Consider the following 16,085-nt stretch of genomic DNA (forward strand, 5'->3'; position numbering starts at 1 on the left):
ATGAATGAATGGTATCAACTAAACATCAAATAAAAATGGAGGTAAGAAAACCTACCAATCAGATTATACGTAGAGTCATATCATATTAGCTGGTGTATTCCTTCCCTCCAATGGAGCTCCAGAAGTTTGTATTCTAACTTACCAGTAGCTGCATTGAAAATTACAGTTTAGACAAATGTTTATATCTCTAGAACCATAAGTAGCACTAAAGAAGTGAAAAAGGCAAATTGTTCAACACAAATTAGTCTTTATGGTGATCACATTTATTAAATTATAAGTATTAAACTAGGTTTTATAAACCACAATAATGTAGTAAATATTATTTTTTGTAATATTTTGTAAGCAGCGTACGATATCTTAGTAACTGTTCAACCTACAGATATATTATCAAAATTTTGTGAATCCTGCTGTGTGTTTGTGTTTTTGTTTTTGTATGAGGCTAAGCAGTTCTGCCTATGGCACTTAATTGTTGAAATAGTTAAAGAAATATGAAAATTATGACTAGTATACAAAGAAACATTTAAAATGTCCTGAGCTGTACTAAACAAAAGCCAGTTATTAATGCAGTCATGTTGGCCATTATGTAAGATTGTTAAAGTTAATATGAACAGCTAATACTAGAAGCATCACTAGGATGATCCTAGAGAAACACATGGAGGCATCAGTACAGCGTAACGAGTTAAGAAGGACCAGCTGGTGCTGAGAGGGAGAATGTAACACACAGCGGCAATTTTAACTATTTGTCAAAAGAAAACTATTTTAAAAGGTAAACTAGCAATATCTCCAGAGCAAAAAAAAACTCTTAGAACAATGACATTGGCAACAGAAAGTAGAAGGGGCTGTTGGCAAACTTAGGGAACCTACAACAAGAAAAATAACCAGAGATCACGTAGAGGTATTAAAGATATTTCAAAAACTTTATGAAAATTTTTTAAAGAAGAGGATGTGAAAATCAAGAAAAAGTACAAATGGAAATATTTATCGAAAACTTAAATATGTCAAAGTCAAAGTTAAATGATGCTCAACAGTTAACTGTTACGCTAGGAGGAGGTGAGATGAAAATGGTGAAGTGTAACCAATCTGCAAGAAAGTCTCAATGAATAAATGGTATCCCTGTGGAAGTTTGGAGGCTAGGCGGAAAGAAAGTGATGATGATCGGGATGGTTTTAACAGTATTTTAAAAGAAGGGGAAGCACAAACATCCTGGAAGAAAGCTGTGGTGGCTGTAATACCTCAAAAATGTGAAAACACATCAGACTGAGCTTCCTGCAGACCCACTTCAATTTAAAACCATGATTACAAAGTTTTATCTCAATATTAGCTAAACGAAAATCAAAGGTGTTGCCAAAATTGATAGATATGGATCAATGTAGTTTTATGCGGGGGAGGGTAAACATTTGACAACATTAATAGAACAATGATGATCCAAAGGGAAGCAAAATGTAAGAAAATTCCCCATGTTGTTGGAGGGTCTTGATACAGAAAAAGAATTCTACATCCTAAGCTGCTATTTTATGAATAGGGCAATGGAAGCATTTGCATTCCCTGATACAATAGGAGGATATATGAAGGACTGACGGCAAAAATTAAAGTGGGAGAGTTCCTCTTAAATTGTATCTAAACAGAAGAACTAGGAAAGGGTGTCCTCTTTCCCTTTTGTCATTTGCATTATATTTAGAGCCATTAGCAAAGCAAATAGGCACACAGAAATTCAAGAGTATAATTGGTATGGTAATCGAGAAAAGTTTGCATTATTTGCAGATGATATTATTTTTTACCTGATAAAATCAGAAAAGGACATCTCAGTGTTGTGGAACATTCTGAAAGAGCTTCAAGTATTTTTCAGGATATAAAATAAATACAGACAAAGCAAAGGCTATAGCTGTAAGCTAGGTACACACACATGAATTGGTTCTACAGTGTTCATACTATTACATACTATTATTACTAGAAAGGCTCACCCAGACTCTGCTACACTTTGCTGTGAGGGAAAGGCTAGTTTGCTTTTTATTTGTTGTATTTTGTATTACTTTATTGCCTTTTTCTATTTTGAATACTGTGATTTGTTTTCTTTACCATGTGTTTTCTGCTTTTATCTGCATATTAAAACTTGAAAGGAGACCACAGCTTTGTCTCTTGTGACTCAGGCAGAAATTAGAACAGATATATTAAGGACTCACAGATATGATAGAAGAGGTCAGTTAAGGTAATCATCTGTCAACTGAGGGTAGAGCTAGGAACTAAACCTTTTATTTAAGGGGTAATATAAAACATTTCAGAGCTTTACTAGAAAGGTTCACCCAGACTCTGCTACACTTTGCTGTGAGGGAAAGGTTAGTTTGCTTATTATTTGTTGTATTTTGTATTACTTTATTGCCTTTTTCTATTTTGAATACTGTGATTTGTTTTCTTTACCTTGTGTTTCACTTGTATTCTGCTTTTAACTGCATATTAAAACTTGAAAATAAACCACAACTCTGTCTCTTGTGAGTCAGACAGAAATCAGAACAGATCAACTGAGGACTCACACATAAGATAGAACAGGTCAGTTAAGGTTAATCATCTGTGAAGTGAGGGGTGGAGCTAGGAACTATACCTTCTGTTTAAGGGGTAAAATAAAACATTTCAGAGCTTTACTAGTCAGGCTCACCCAGACTCTGCTACACTTTGCTGTGAGGGAAAGGTTAACTTGCTTTTTATCTGTTGTATTTTGTATTACTTTATTGCCTTTTTCCATTTTGAATACTGTGATTTGTTTTCTTCCATTTTGAATACTGTGATTTGTTTTCTTTACCTTGTGTTTTACTTGTATTCTGCATTTAACTGCATATTAAAACTTGAAAAGAAACCACAGCTCTGTCTCTTGTGAGTCAGGCAGAAATGTTTTTCTCCACCCACCGATCCAGTTACTGTTGTGCTCTTAAACACCACTGTCTTTCTAGTTGCCTGCCCCTTATGTTAGTTTAACCATATATCTCATTTCCTCCCTGCTTTTACTGGCTTGTGTGAGTAAGTGCAAAATTATCATTTTGTGAACTCTCTCCCATTTAACTATTTAAAGTTATTGGCCATCCTACTGTATTCCATAGTACCAGAATACAAAGGTGACCACCCCCTTATAATCTATCTTGCTGTTTTAAAAATAGTGACTCTCCACTAAAACGTAACTTTTTAGACAGATAAAACTTAAGTTACCTACTTTCACATCTAACTCATCTAGTGCACACTGCAGTTTTTAAGATAAACCATGTTTTTTTCATCTTAACTTTAAGCATCCCTGTGACTAGCACTTGCTCTAAAACCTGCTGGAAAGCACTAGAAATCCTTAAACTGATGCAAGCACTAACTCTCCTTGTTAATAAGGAGAAATTAATTGTAGGCACTAAACAGCCTATAATTGCAAAGTACCTTGCTAAGGTAAGGGAAAAAAGCACCAAACCAGGCATGTCCAAGGGTCAGCCTCCGGTGATTTCTCCTGTCTACCTGGTGAATTTGGGCATACTGGGTCAATGCAGCAATTGCCTCATGTACATAGACAGCCCTCTCCTCCTACCACCCAACACTACAACCTGTGAGAGATGCACTTACATAGCCAAACTGGAAGCAAAGCTCTCTCCACCCAGGATTGTGCTAGACAGTCAAGAGGAGAAGGTTAACACCTGCATTACACCTCAAGCAGCACATAGCCCTTCTAAACCCACACCACCAACACACTCACATAGCAACACTAAACCATCATATGCAGAGGCCCTTAACAGTAACCTGCCCAAGCAAAAAGGACCTCTGAAGCTGAAACGCAAACAAACACCAATCACAACCAAAGTGTCACATAGTTCACAACACCAGTGTGCCACCAAATAACAGACCCTAAGGCAAGACAACGTACCCAACACTTTAGTTATAAGTGACTCTATAGTCAGGCACACTGATGTCCCACTCACCAGGCTGAACAAGAAGAAAATTACAGTCAGCTGCCTGTTCAAAGACAGGATCCACCACATAATGCATGCACTCAAGTCACTCCACAACAAGTACAAATATGACTCAGTCAGTGTCCATGTTGGAGTGAATGACTTGAGATGTACCTCCCTGGACAATATGAAAAGAGACATGGAAGAGCTCTCGGGTCATGTGGCCCAGGCAGGTATGACCCTAGCCCTGGGTAGCATCCTCCCTTCACCCAGAATGATACCACAGTATAAGGACAAAATGATTGACTTCAACAATTGTCTAAGCTTCTGGTGTCACTCAAAGGGGATCCAGTATCTGTCTGCCTGGGATGACATGATCGACAGACCACGATGCTTTGCCAGAGATGGTCTGCACCTGCCACCCCTGGGATTCAGGTTACTAGCTAAGGCCCCTGCCACCCCTATAGTGCTTTTTTTAGGCATAGTTCAAAGGACAAAACCACCGCCATAACAGGTATAAGCATGCAAAATCTGAAGGTAATGCTACTCAATGCTAGAAGTCTATACCTCAAAATGCACTCTCTCAAGGCACTCCTAAAAATGGACAACATTGATATCTGTGCAGTAACTGAGACCTGGTTCAAGGCTCCAGAGGGCACCCCTGCAATACCAGGCTACAACTCTTACCACACATTCCAGCCACTAAGCCAGGACCAAAACACTAAAAGTGGAGTGTCCATATTCACCAAGGATATTCACACCACCAGGCTAGCTGGTCAACACAATGCATCTGAAATTCGCCAGGTGCAACTAACACTAGGTAAGACTGCAATCCAAACTGTAGCTTGCTACAGATCCATCACCATGCCCCAAGATTGTCACTGTACCTTTCTAAACATACTGAAAAATATTAAGATACAACCAAACACCTTAATACCAAGTGACTTCAACTACCCTGCCATTAATTGGGAAAACTACTCATGTACCAACACCTTTGCCCAACGGTTCTTGGAATTCATAAATTTCAATGCCCTGGATCAACTAATCCATAGTCCCACCAGGGGCTCCAATATCCTAGACCTAGTCATTATCAACATGAGAAAACGATGCTTCATACCTAGGGTCACCCCCTTCGTTGCTCAGGTCTGACCATAATAAAATCACTCTTGACATCCACATCCCTCCCCCACCCCCCAGTAAGGAAACCTCTGTAAAAAACTAAAGCCAACTTCTTGCTACTCAAGTCAGAAGTGACAAACTTCATGACACCCGTGCAGACAGGAACTGAAAACTCGACTGCTAAATCCTACACTAAGGCACTGTATGAGCACATCGACTCGTGCATGAATCATGCCATTCCAAATAGAATCAAGACTCTCTCCTCCAAAAAAGGAAGCCAATCTGGTGGCCCCCTGCCATAAACAAACTTTACAACAAAAGGAAGAATCTGTTGCAGAAAAAAGGAAAATCACAGGATGCAAAACACTCCCTTACCAGCCTCAGTAAAAAGCTGAGATCCATCATAAAATCCGCCAAAGCTAGTAAAGAAAATAAAATTGCCAAATATTCCAAAGATGACCAAAAGGCATTCTATAGCTATGTCAAGAATCTAAATGGCAATAGATCTGCTCTGAGCTACAACAGAATGGCATGAAATATACTGATCCCAAGGATATTGCCAATATCTTGCTAGATCAATTCAGTGCCAACATCACCCCCTCTCACCCCATAAAGGGCCCATCTCAATAACAAAAGATTGCCAAATTCTGGTAATAATGGCCACACAGGTAAAAACAGCACTCTCCAAAGCTAAGAATACAGCATCCATGGGACCAAACGACATCCTGGGCTGTGTACTACATGAACTACAAAATGAATTGGCACCTCACCTAAGTGCCATGTTTAATCATAGCCTCACCTCAGGCTTCGTGCCCACTGAGTGACACACAGCTACAGTTATCCCACTCCACAATGGGTGGATCCACTTTGGATCCTGGGAACTACCACCCAATCAGTCTGATGAGCCTGATATGCAAGGCCATGGAATATATTATAATTGAACTTATAAACAAAGACATTGGCAACCTTCAAACACTGGACCCCACCAAGTTTGGGTTCGTGAAGGGCCGATCTGTCTCCTGAACCTGACTGACTTCTTCAAATCAGTCTCCTGAGCTGTGGGCGAGGATAAAGCAGTCCACACAGCCTATCTGGACCTCGCAAAGACCTTCAACACCATCCCCCACTCTAGAATCATAGATAAACTTACTAAGCTGGGCATTAATCCCTACGTCACTCGGATTGCCAACTGGATTACTAACAGAACTCACACTGTAAAAGTAGCTGACTCCAAATCCAGCTCCGGACAAGTGGAGTTCCTCAGGGTTCAGTCCTAGGACCACTCTTGTTTGGCATCTACTTCTCTGAAGTACAGGCCAACACTAAAGGACTCTGGCTAACAAAGTTCACAGATGACTGCAAACTGGGAGCCATTATTGACTCCCCAAATGATTTGGATATTCTACAAAAGGGCCTTACAGAAACAGATGCTTGGTGTCAAAACCATGGGCTCAAGCTCACTGCCAAAAAATGTATAGTTATCCCCTTTGGGAAAATACATGTACCCGTGAATTACCACATAGGTGGCAGTACACTAAACACTGAAAGTGTGATAAGAGAGTTAGGGACATAGGTGGACAGTGGTCTCACCTTCGATAACCACATTGCCACAACAGTCAGGAAAACCTTCTATGTGGCACACTTCATCCAGAAAAAAGGAGGTCATTGTCCTGCTGTACTCATCCCTCATTAGACTCATTATAGAATACAATGCCCCATTTGGTTTGTACCTCTCAAGGCATCTGCAACAACTGGAAAGGCCACAGAAATACCTCACTAAAAGAATCACAGGCCTAAAGCAGATGCCCTATGCTGACCATCTAAAAAACTCCAGCTATACTCTGTCGCATATTGTCTACTCAGAGGCAATCTCTGCTTAACATACAAGGCCATGTCAAACCCAGAGCTGTTGGACATGCTACACTTAAAGAAATCCCAATAACTCAGAGTCACATGCTCCAAGGATCTAAACTTTGTCATCACAATGAACAAATCATGCTGGAGGGATAGGTTCCTGACCCAGAGACTCCCCAGACTCCGGAATAGACTGCCCATACATGTCAAGTAGAGCGCCTCTTTGGTCCTCTTCAAAAGGAACATTGCCGATTGGATGGGAGATAGGAAATTCACCTCGGAGATCACGTCAGTCACCCTGCTAGACAGGGGTCCAGGGAAGTAAACATTGTGGGAAGAAATAGCCAGGGAATTGCTATGGCTAGACTTGTATAGGCCCTAGGGCCAGTAGCGTAGTACCAACCTGTGAACCTATGATAAAATGAAGAATCTGGGAGTGTGGGTTAAAAAATGATTTTTTAGAAAAGGGTAGGTTTTAAACCATACAGAAAAATGGATATTGCGGGAACAATATATGCAGAGCAATATTGTGGAAGAGGAGTGAGGTTTAAGGGAAGACAGGAATTCAGCAATTTATATAATGCTGGCTTGATAATTGTATAAAAGCATTTATGCAATGTATAGTGTTAGTAAATATGAACATGTTAACATGGCTTGTTTCCGTTTATATAAAGGTATATTTGCTTATGTCTTGTTAACAAAAAAAAAAGTAAGCTAGCAACACACTGAGTGCTGGAATGGCCTTGTGTCTAGAGGTGTATGCAATTTTATGGGACTAGTAGCTAACATAGTACTCAGATAGACATGAAGGACAATAGGTCTTCTCAAGATATCATCATATCTTCAAAGGTTTTAGAAAATGATAAAACTCAATCATCCCTTAAAAAATTGTTTCTCATATATTTTATAATATGTAACAGAAATATATGGCATTGCATTGAAACAATAAAGTATTTTGATGGATATCTTGTAGACACTCAAGTTCTCACTGAGCGTATATATTTAGCACCCTGAGGATGTTCCAGGTACCAGCATGAAAGAAATATTGTTATTAATTTTGTAATTGTGTATAACATTTTGAAGCTGAATTAGTATTCATTTTCATATTTATCTGTACTTAACATTATAAATATGTAACATTTTCACAAATTATGACACCCCGGCTGTTTTAAATAAAAAAAAAAATTCTGCTCTTCTGCTTCATAGCAGAAAGTGTTAGATTCAAGCAATAACTGACGACGTTGGTGTGGTATATTGAAGATTGTGTGGTTTAATCACAAGAGCAAAGCCCGAGTGATTAAATAAAGTCAGCCTTGGGTAAATTTCAATATATCACAACCATGGAGGCGGTTATTGCTATTATACAATGACATTATTTAAGAAAAAATACTTACTTTTCTTAAATAGTGTTTGTATAATGCCTCCGTGCTGCCCTTCTGCATTTTTCTGGTATCCTGGGGCTTTTTCTGATGTACTGCGCATGCGTATGGGACTTGTGTTCCCACGCTTATGTAGTACATCAGTGCTGTGCAAAGGAAGCAATGGAGAAAGGAAGATCTCCATTCCCCTTTTTCTTTTTTTTATTCAGAACAAAAAAAAAAAAAAAGAAACCGGGAGACTTTTAACGTTCAGGAGAGCTGGGACAGACAAAATAAAAGGCTAATCAGGTAAGTTTCTATAGTTTTGCAGAATGTACCTGATTATACTTTATTTTTGTCTGCACCATCTCCTTCATTCATTTGAGGTCTTCTGTTTTGTTATTTTATTAAAGGAAAGAAAGAAAAGTAAAACACTTATGAGTTATATTAATGGAAAAAAGTCTGGGCGACCAGACCTTTTTCCTGTTGCTATATTCTTGGATTTACAATTGGCACGCTGGTAGGGCTGACCAATCAGTGTGCTCATTTTTTAATATTAATGGACAGTCATTGTATAATCCTAATACTGCATACCATGTCTTGATGTTTGTATCATGAGTATTGCAGCACACAAATCTTGAGCACTTACTTAGTGAGTGAAATATAATGCAATTATCTTACAGCCTATACATTCATTCTATCTCTCTATCCATCTTTAATCAATATCATAAAATTATTTACTCCTGGAAGATATTGCATTCCTGTAGATTATTTGAAGTTTGTTTTGTGAAATTAAAAGTGTAATGAAGGATTTTTGAAATTAGTCTCCACAAGTCTAGAATAGACATTTTTTTCGGTATGGACTGACACCTTTCAATAATTTACTTCATTCCTTGTCTCATACTCTGCCATTATGATACAGCAGTCTGCAGTCACCTTGTTTGTGACTAGACTATTTGAACAAGGTGTCTTGATATAGTGTAGAAACTGCTTCAAGCTTACTCCTGCCCATTTTTACTTCTTAACAACATAACTTGTAAGAGAGGTAATTATTTACTTAATTAGCAGACAAATTCTCACATCAAGTTACTGTTGGTAAAAACATTGCTTCCTCACCACTACACCAGCCAGTGCACACCATTATACCTTTAACCTATGCTGAGGTGATTGAATATAAACTCCCAAAGCCTATAAGAGTCCACAGAAGAAAACTCGGCCTTTAGAGCATGATGTTACATCTGCTCTACACTCACCAGCACCTCACCTGCAGATAGTTCCCAAGCTAGTCATAAGGAAGGCAAGCAGAACTTCATAAGGTCATTAAAGCCTACAGTTCAGTAGATGTTGTAAACATTGTCTATTCTATTGTATGGCGAAGACTTCACACTCACCAGGACAGACAGGAAGAGGATGAACACGAGGTGCCTGTCTTCAGAGGGTATGTGCATCAATGTGATTTGAATGATTAAGTTTTATGTAATAACAATTCAAATCCCCCAGTAAAGTCATATGGAACAGTAGATATTGTAGCACATAGTTAAAATAATAGGAGTAATATGAGATACAAATCATGAAAATGGGTGGGGTTTGGTCTCTTGGGAATAAGGCGTCAACGGAGGGATATCTGTCTGTCACTGCATCTGATGCATTTATATGCCATAAGCCTCTGTATGGCATATACATTATTAAAGCCCCTGCTCTAGGTATATACAACTGAATATATATAGGTATATACATTCTGAAGTCAGAACAGTTTTATCATACTAAAACAGACAATTATCTGGCTTACATGAAGGAAGCAAATGCAATCGCTATGTCACAAAGAAGTGTGCTGTATTATCAATGTTAACAGTTAATCGCAGTGCCTCAGAATTATCAAGTAAATGGTTTTACTCATGATCATAGATAATCTTCTGTATAAATTATACTATTTCTTCTCTCCTGTGATTCTGACATAATGTTGAGCACTGCACACATTTATCTACAGTATTCTGCTAACCTCATCAAATTGTGTCCATGATAGTGTATATTGTTACTCCCTTTAAGAATAAATGTAACGCTTTCTCTTTTCCCACTTAATTAAAGACATTCTGATACTGATTCAAACAGAATAATGACTTATTCCAGATTTACTGGGTTTCTAATGGAGGCTGGAAACATGGAATAGAAAATTAAAGTTGTTGTTCATTTAGGACATGCCTCTAAACAAATTGTGAAGACAATTTCTACAGAAAGGGGAAAAGATAATATTTGCATATCTTCCCTATATATTACGGACAGAGTTCCCTGACTCTGACAGGTTAAGGTAGTGATGTCATCCTCTTATCCAGCTCTCAAAAGCATTACATTTAGATTAAGTATTTGTGTGCTATGTCCTGTTTAGGTAGTAGTTAAATGAAGGATATATGTATACTGAGTGAGGTTTATGCATACAGTAAACTCTCCAGCAGCAAAGAAATGGAAAACTATATGAATGCAAGTGTACTCAACAAATGCATTTTGTCATGCAGATCTTCCATTTGTTAAATATTTCTTAAGGAAAGTTCAAAAATCTCTATACTTCAATGTAATAAATGAAGTAATCTGTAAAATTAAGAGAAAAGTATAAAACTGAATGCAGAAGTATCATTCATTCCTTACTATCAAAAATAACTAGCATATAGCAAAGTTAAAAATGTTTAGTTTATCCATGGAACTACGTGAAACTAATTACAAATTTCAGTAATACAAAATTGTTAACTCATGTTTCTGGACTTAAAGTTTGAGAGTTCTAGTTTTATGTGAAAGTTAAGGTCATGCACCGAACAATGGCATTTACATATAACTTAGGGGGAGTGCTGTATTCCACAGGCTGTCATCATTCAGTAGAACTTTAAACTTTTGTTTGTCTAGTTAATAATGAAAAAGAACCCAAGGCATTATTCAGAAAAGAGCATGGGGCTTTTATTAAAATTGCAATGTAAATGCCCAATTTATCCTTGGGCCTATCTCTGGATTATTTGCAGAGAAAATATTAGGTCTAAAATCTGCTATGGATATGTAAGATTATATTTCTTAAGATTCTCACAGAGGAGAGTTTTGGGTTATAGAGCAGGAAAGGGATTGCATACTATTTACCTATGAACCCACAGCAATGCTACAGGAAATCCAAAGAATAAATATAAAACACATAAAAGAAGACAACCAAGTTACAATACAAAATAAAATAGTATAAAACATAAAAAAGCACCTGTCCTGCCATTCTAAAAGCAACCTAGCACCTTTTTAACATGTACAAAATAGCTCTGTTACATAAAGCTAATCTGATAAAGGAATGTATAAAAGCAACAATACCAATACATCGCAAATTAGTTAAGTACACAGGAGAGAGTGTTTTAGAATGCAGTACATATACAATGGTATACCACATGTTCAAGCTCTAATCAATAGCTCTCTGTAGCTGAGATATGGAAAATCTTGTAACTAAGGAATTATACAGCAGAGCTCAGAATATTACAGTTCTTTTACATGACAAAAATCGGATGTTGTATTTTCATATAAATTGCAACCATCAAATAAACTTTTTATCTTCAGCAAAATATTGTACATTACTATACTGTTGACAATCAACTTCTACTGGGAGACACAAGAAAAAAGCTAAAATGCCATTTTTTGGGATATGCCCTGTAACTACTCAGTACCACTTACCCACTTTTCAGCAACATTTTTTATTTGACACCCTTCAAACCAGTGATAATTTTACATACTATTAATCTCCAACTTGCAAACCTCATTCACTGAGAGTCAGATCTATCACAGTCAGCATGTAAACTGTAAATGTGTACCTTAAGAAAATAATAAATCTAGTACCACTTGCTCTTTGCCCAACTTTCTAACATCAGAAAACTTCCTTTCATTTATTATATTGGTTTAAAGTGATAAATTTACAACCATTTTCTTATTTTGTGAAGAATGTTTAATTTTTCATAGCTTGTGTTATAAATTGGTTGATGTGATTTTGTCAATCTTGTCCCAATTCTCACAGATTTGGTCTGATCCAATGCATTGGACCAATCTTGCCCTGTTTGCTAGCAGGAAGACTTTAACCAAGCTTGTAGGCTCATATCCTTCCCGTGATGTACCTGGAAAATACCCCAGATCTCGTTTGCTGCGCTGCATGGAGGACGTCAATCAGCTCTGGGCTAAGTCTTTACTCTCTTTTTTTTATCTCTTTTTACCTTTGAAGTCAAATTCAATGTATAACATTGCTTTATAACTGTTTTTGAATCTTCAGTAACAAGTAAAACAAACACTGCCAGCACCACAATCTCGAACGATACTTTATTGTAGGACACAGTAAAATAAAAAACATACACGGATTGAGTGCTTTCTTCTCTTACACAGGGATTTCACTTGCTACTGGTGGTTTTGGCACTGTCACGGCTTTTGGATTCGTTGTTTTTGAATCTTCTAAGTGTAGTTATTATAAGTTCCTGTACTTGAGGTCCATTTAAGTTAGAGGGCCTCTGGTCCATTTAAATTAGAAGGCCATTTTTTTTTCCTTCCCTTCCCTTTTTAAACTTATAGGGCTTCCCTTAATCTTCTTGCTGTGCTTTTTGTGTAACAAAAGTGTGTTATTGCCCATTTTGCGTTAGAGGACTTGTTATTTCTCAGTTGCTGTTATAGTAAAAAAAAGTTTTAGTACTTCATACAGTGTTTCTACTGCTGTTGTTAATGGTAGAGCAGTATTTTTTCCTGCCTTCCCTTTGTTGTGTTTGTTCCTTTTTTTTTAAAGTAGCTTAGTAGTGAGAAACTGATTAGCCACTATGTTTCAAAAGGAATACAAACCTCTTGGTTTTAAAAGGTGTTCAGAGTGCAACAAGAAAATGCCTATGAGTGACACACATTCCCTTTGTGTCTATTGTCTTGGATCTCTGCATCTCCAAGAACATTGCTCTATATGCCATGTATTTAAACAAAGGGCATTGATAGAGCATAAAAACAAATTGATTTCAAAAGGTCTTCTTCCATCACCCTTTGCAGAAGTCCTCTCTTCAGCAGACAAGCCAGTCAAATCTCCAAAAAGGCCTACTTCTGTTAAATCTTTGGAGCCGCCAAAGAAAGTACCTAGACTGTCGGCTCTGAAAGCAAACTCTGCTCCTACAACCTTAATCAGATCCAAGTCGGAGCAGACAAGACCTTGCAAATTCTCAATATCTACATCATTGAAATCTGTGACCTCCAGACCACCTTCTACCATTTTATCCAAATCTAGTTCTCTTAGTCTATCTTATCGTATTACCAGATCCCTTTCAGATAATGATGTGGGTAGGGGGGTGTAGAGACTACTGAAGACACCTGCTTTGGTCAGACTTATTCTGCATCCGAGTCCAGGAGAGTCAGAGCAAACCCACACAGTACTTAATCCTCCTCTGATCCAATCTTCTGCTTCAGAGCAAGAAGCTTCTGAGATCTAGTTTGTTTTGGCATCTGCTCCCTGACCTCCTCATATTTTTTCGGATCCAGCATCTTCTTAGAGCATCTACGCTTCTTCAAGAGACCTCTAGGATCTGGCCCTCTCCACTCCGATCCTCAGAGCAGTTTCAGATCTCCCTGGAGCCAGCTCTGCCTCTCGAGGGATCGGCATGGATGTGTCCATTTCCTACTTCTGCCTCAGAGTGGCTGTTCTCTGCTCTGGAGGCTCTTTTGGTTCCAACAACTCATTTGTTGGCTCCAGGGGGTCTCTTTGGAGCCAAGCCAGACTGCTTTTGAGGCTGTGGAGAGAGTTTTGACTTCTTCCCAGTCTACCGAACAAGCTACTTCAGAGCTTCTTTCCCATACATAGGTGTCTCAATCACATCATCCCCTTCCACATGATCGCAGAGATCCCAGACCTCAGGAAACCCCCAATGGAGTCCCCATCTCTTCCAAAACTTCCCCAGAATACCCTTCTGAAGAAGTCCCTTGGAAACGATCTTGCAAGAGGAAGCACCTAGACTCCCCTGAGGAGTCTGTCACTTCAGACACTGACTTAGATGATGCAGAAGGATCTCCATGATCACCTACTGAGGAGGTTTCATTTGGAGAGATCATGGAGATTCTGAAACAAAGGGGTGATTGGCAGCACTCCTCCCCTTCTGCCGAAGAGTCAGTCTACCTGAAGGCCTTTGGATCTCACCCTTCAACCTCTTGGGTGAGTCTGCCTTCCAATGAGCTCATAGACTTGCTCTCTAGCAAGGCATGGGAGACCCCAGATAACATAGAGGCCACTCCTTGGAGGCCAAATAAGTACATTACTACCTCGAAGGACAAATCCTTTTGGACAAAAGGGGTAGCAGTGGATGCCATGGTTGTGGCTGTGGCCACAAAGAAAGAACTTTCTGAGACTAGTCCTTCTATCCACCCTCCTAATAAAGATTCTAGGATGATGGATAGAAATGGAAAGCATGTGTTCTCTTCGGCATCTTTTTCTCTTCGATCGCTGAACTACCTTAGCCACTTTACCAGACTCCAGGAAAATCTGGTTAAGGAGTTGTTAGACTTTCTTCAAGGAGCAGTTGCTGATGCAGTCAAAGAGAAAGCCAGTGCACAGCTAGCCACGCTCAGTGCAGTTATGAACTCCTCCATGAGGCTTATATCATATGCTGAAGATGGAGTGAGTAGAGCTGTGGGTTCAGGCACCTCCATCAGGAGGCAGGCCTGGAAGCGCCCTTGCGACTTTGCGGAACCTTTCAGATCTTCATTTGTTAATGCCCCATTTGATGGCTCATCACGTTCTGGGCCTAAAGTAAAAGAGATGCTCACCAGATGTGAAAAGGAAGGTAAGACTTTGACTGCCATTGAAGTACATTTTTCTGCCAATACCAGACCCTTTCCCAAAAGTCAGAGAAGAAGTGGGAAAATGTGGTTCAGGAAACCACAGAGAGCTTACCAAGACACACAAGGTGAAAGTTTTCCCCAAGGCAGAGGGTGAAACAACAACAGAAGACACCGCCCATGTGGCAGAGGAGGTCCACAAAACCAGGGCTCCAGAGATACCTTCTTTGGTAGGCCCTTTCAGTGCTCTTGAAGGAGTACCCAATTTTCCAGCTCTGGAGGCAGTTGGTGGGCATTTATTCTTGTACCTAACAACCTGACAAAATATAACCACAGACAAATGGGTGCTGGATATAATATCCAGAGGATATATAATACCCTTTTTTTTCCTCACCCCAGTAAAAAAATAAGTTCCAGATGTTCCACCCAGTCAGCAGGAACAAGCAACATTAGAGATCCAAAAGCTGCTAAGCAAAAGAGTCATCCAAGAAGTCCCCGCAGACCAGAGAGAAAGTACAGTTGTGTACACTTACCATAAATGTAGATGTTCGAGTGTATTCACTGCTGCAGTCATTACATTCAGATAATCTGCTGGCAGGTTGCCCTCAGTCAGCCTGATTAACAAAGTCTTGGATCCTGCATCGGTTTCTGTCCCTTCTTCCATGATGTCAGGTCATCAGGGGTATAAAACATGCAGCCGACACCATGCAGCCTACACCATTACATCAGTTTTTCTTGCCCCAGATGTCAGGTGCCCCCCAAATGGGGAGCAAAATATATATACAAATAATTTAAAACACAAAAAATATACCTCTAAACAAAAGCAAATACACCAAAAAGACTTTTAAGTGTAGTAAAAGAAAGTAGAGGCATAGTAAGAGAAAAAACAGGGGGCTGGAGGGAGGATAACCAGGACTGCAACAGTGAATACACTCGAACATCTACATTTATGGTAAGTGTACACAGCTGTACTATGTTCTTCATGTTTCACTGTTGCAGTCATTACATTTGGGTAGATTCACAAAGCAATGGTTGGGAGGATGGATTT

This window comes from Protopterus annectens, chromosome 1.part1 (assembly GCF_019279795.1).
Source record: "Protopterus annectens isolate FY-2018-M chromosome 1.part1, PAN1.0, whole genome shotgun sequence".
Classification (NCBI taxonomy): Eukaryota; Metazoa; Chordata; order Ceratodontiformes; family Protopteridae; genus Protopterus; species Protopterus annectens.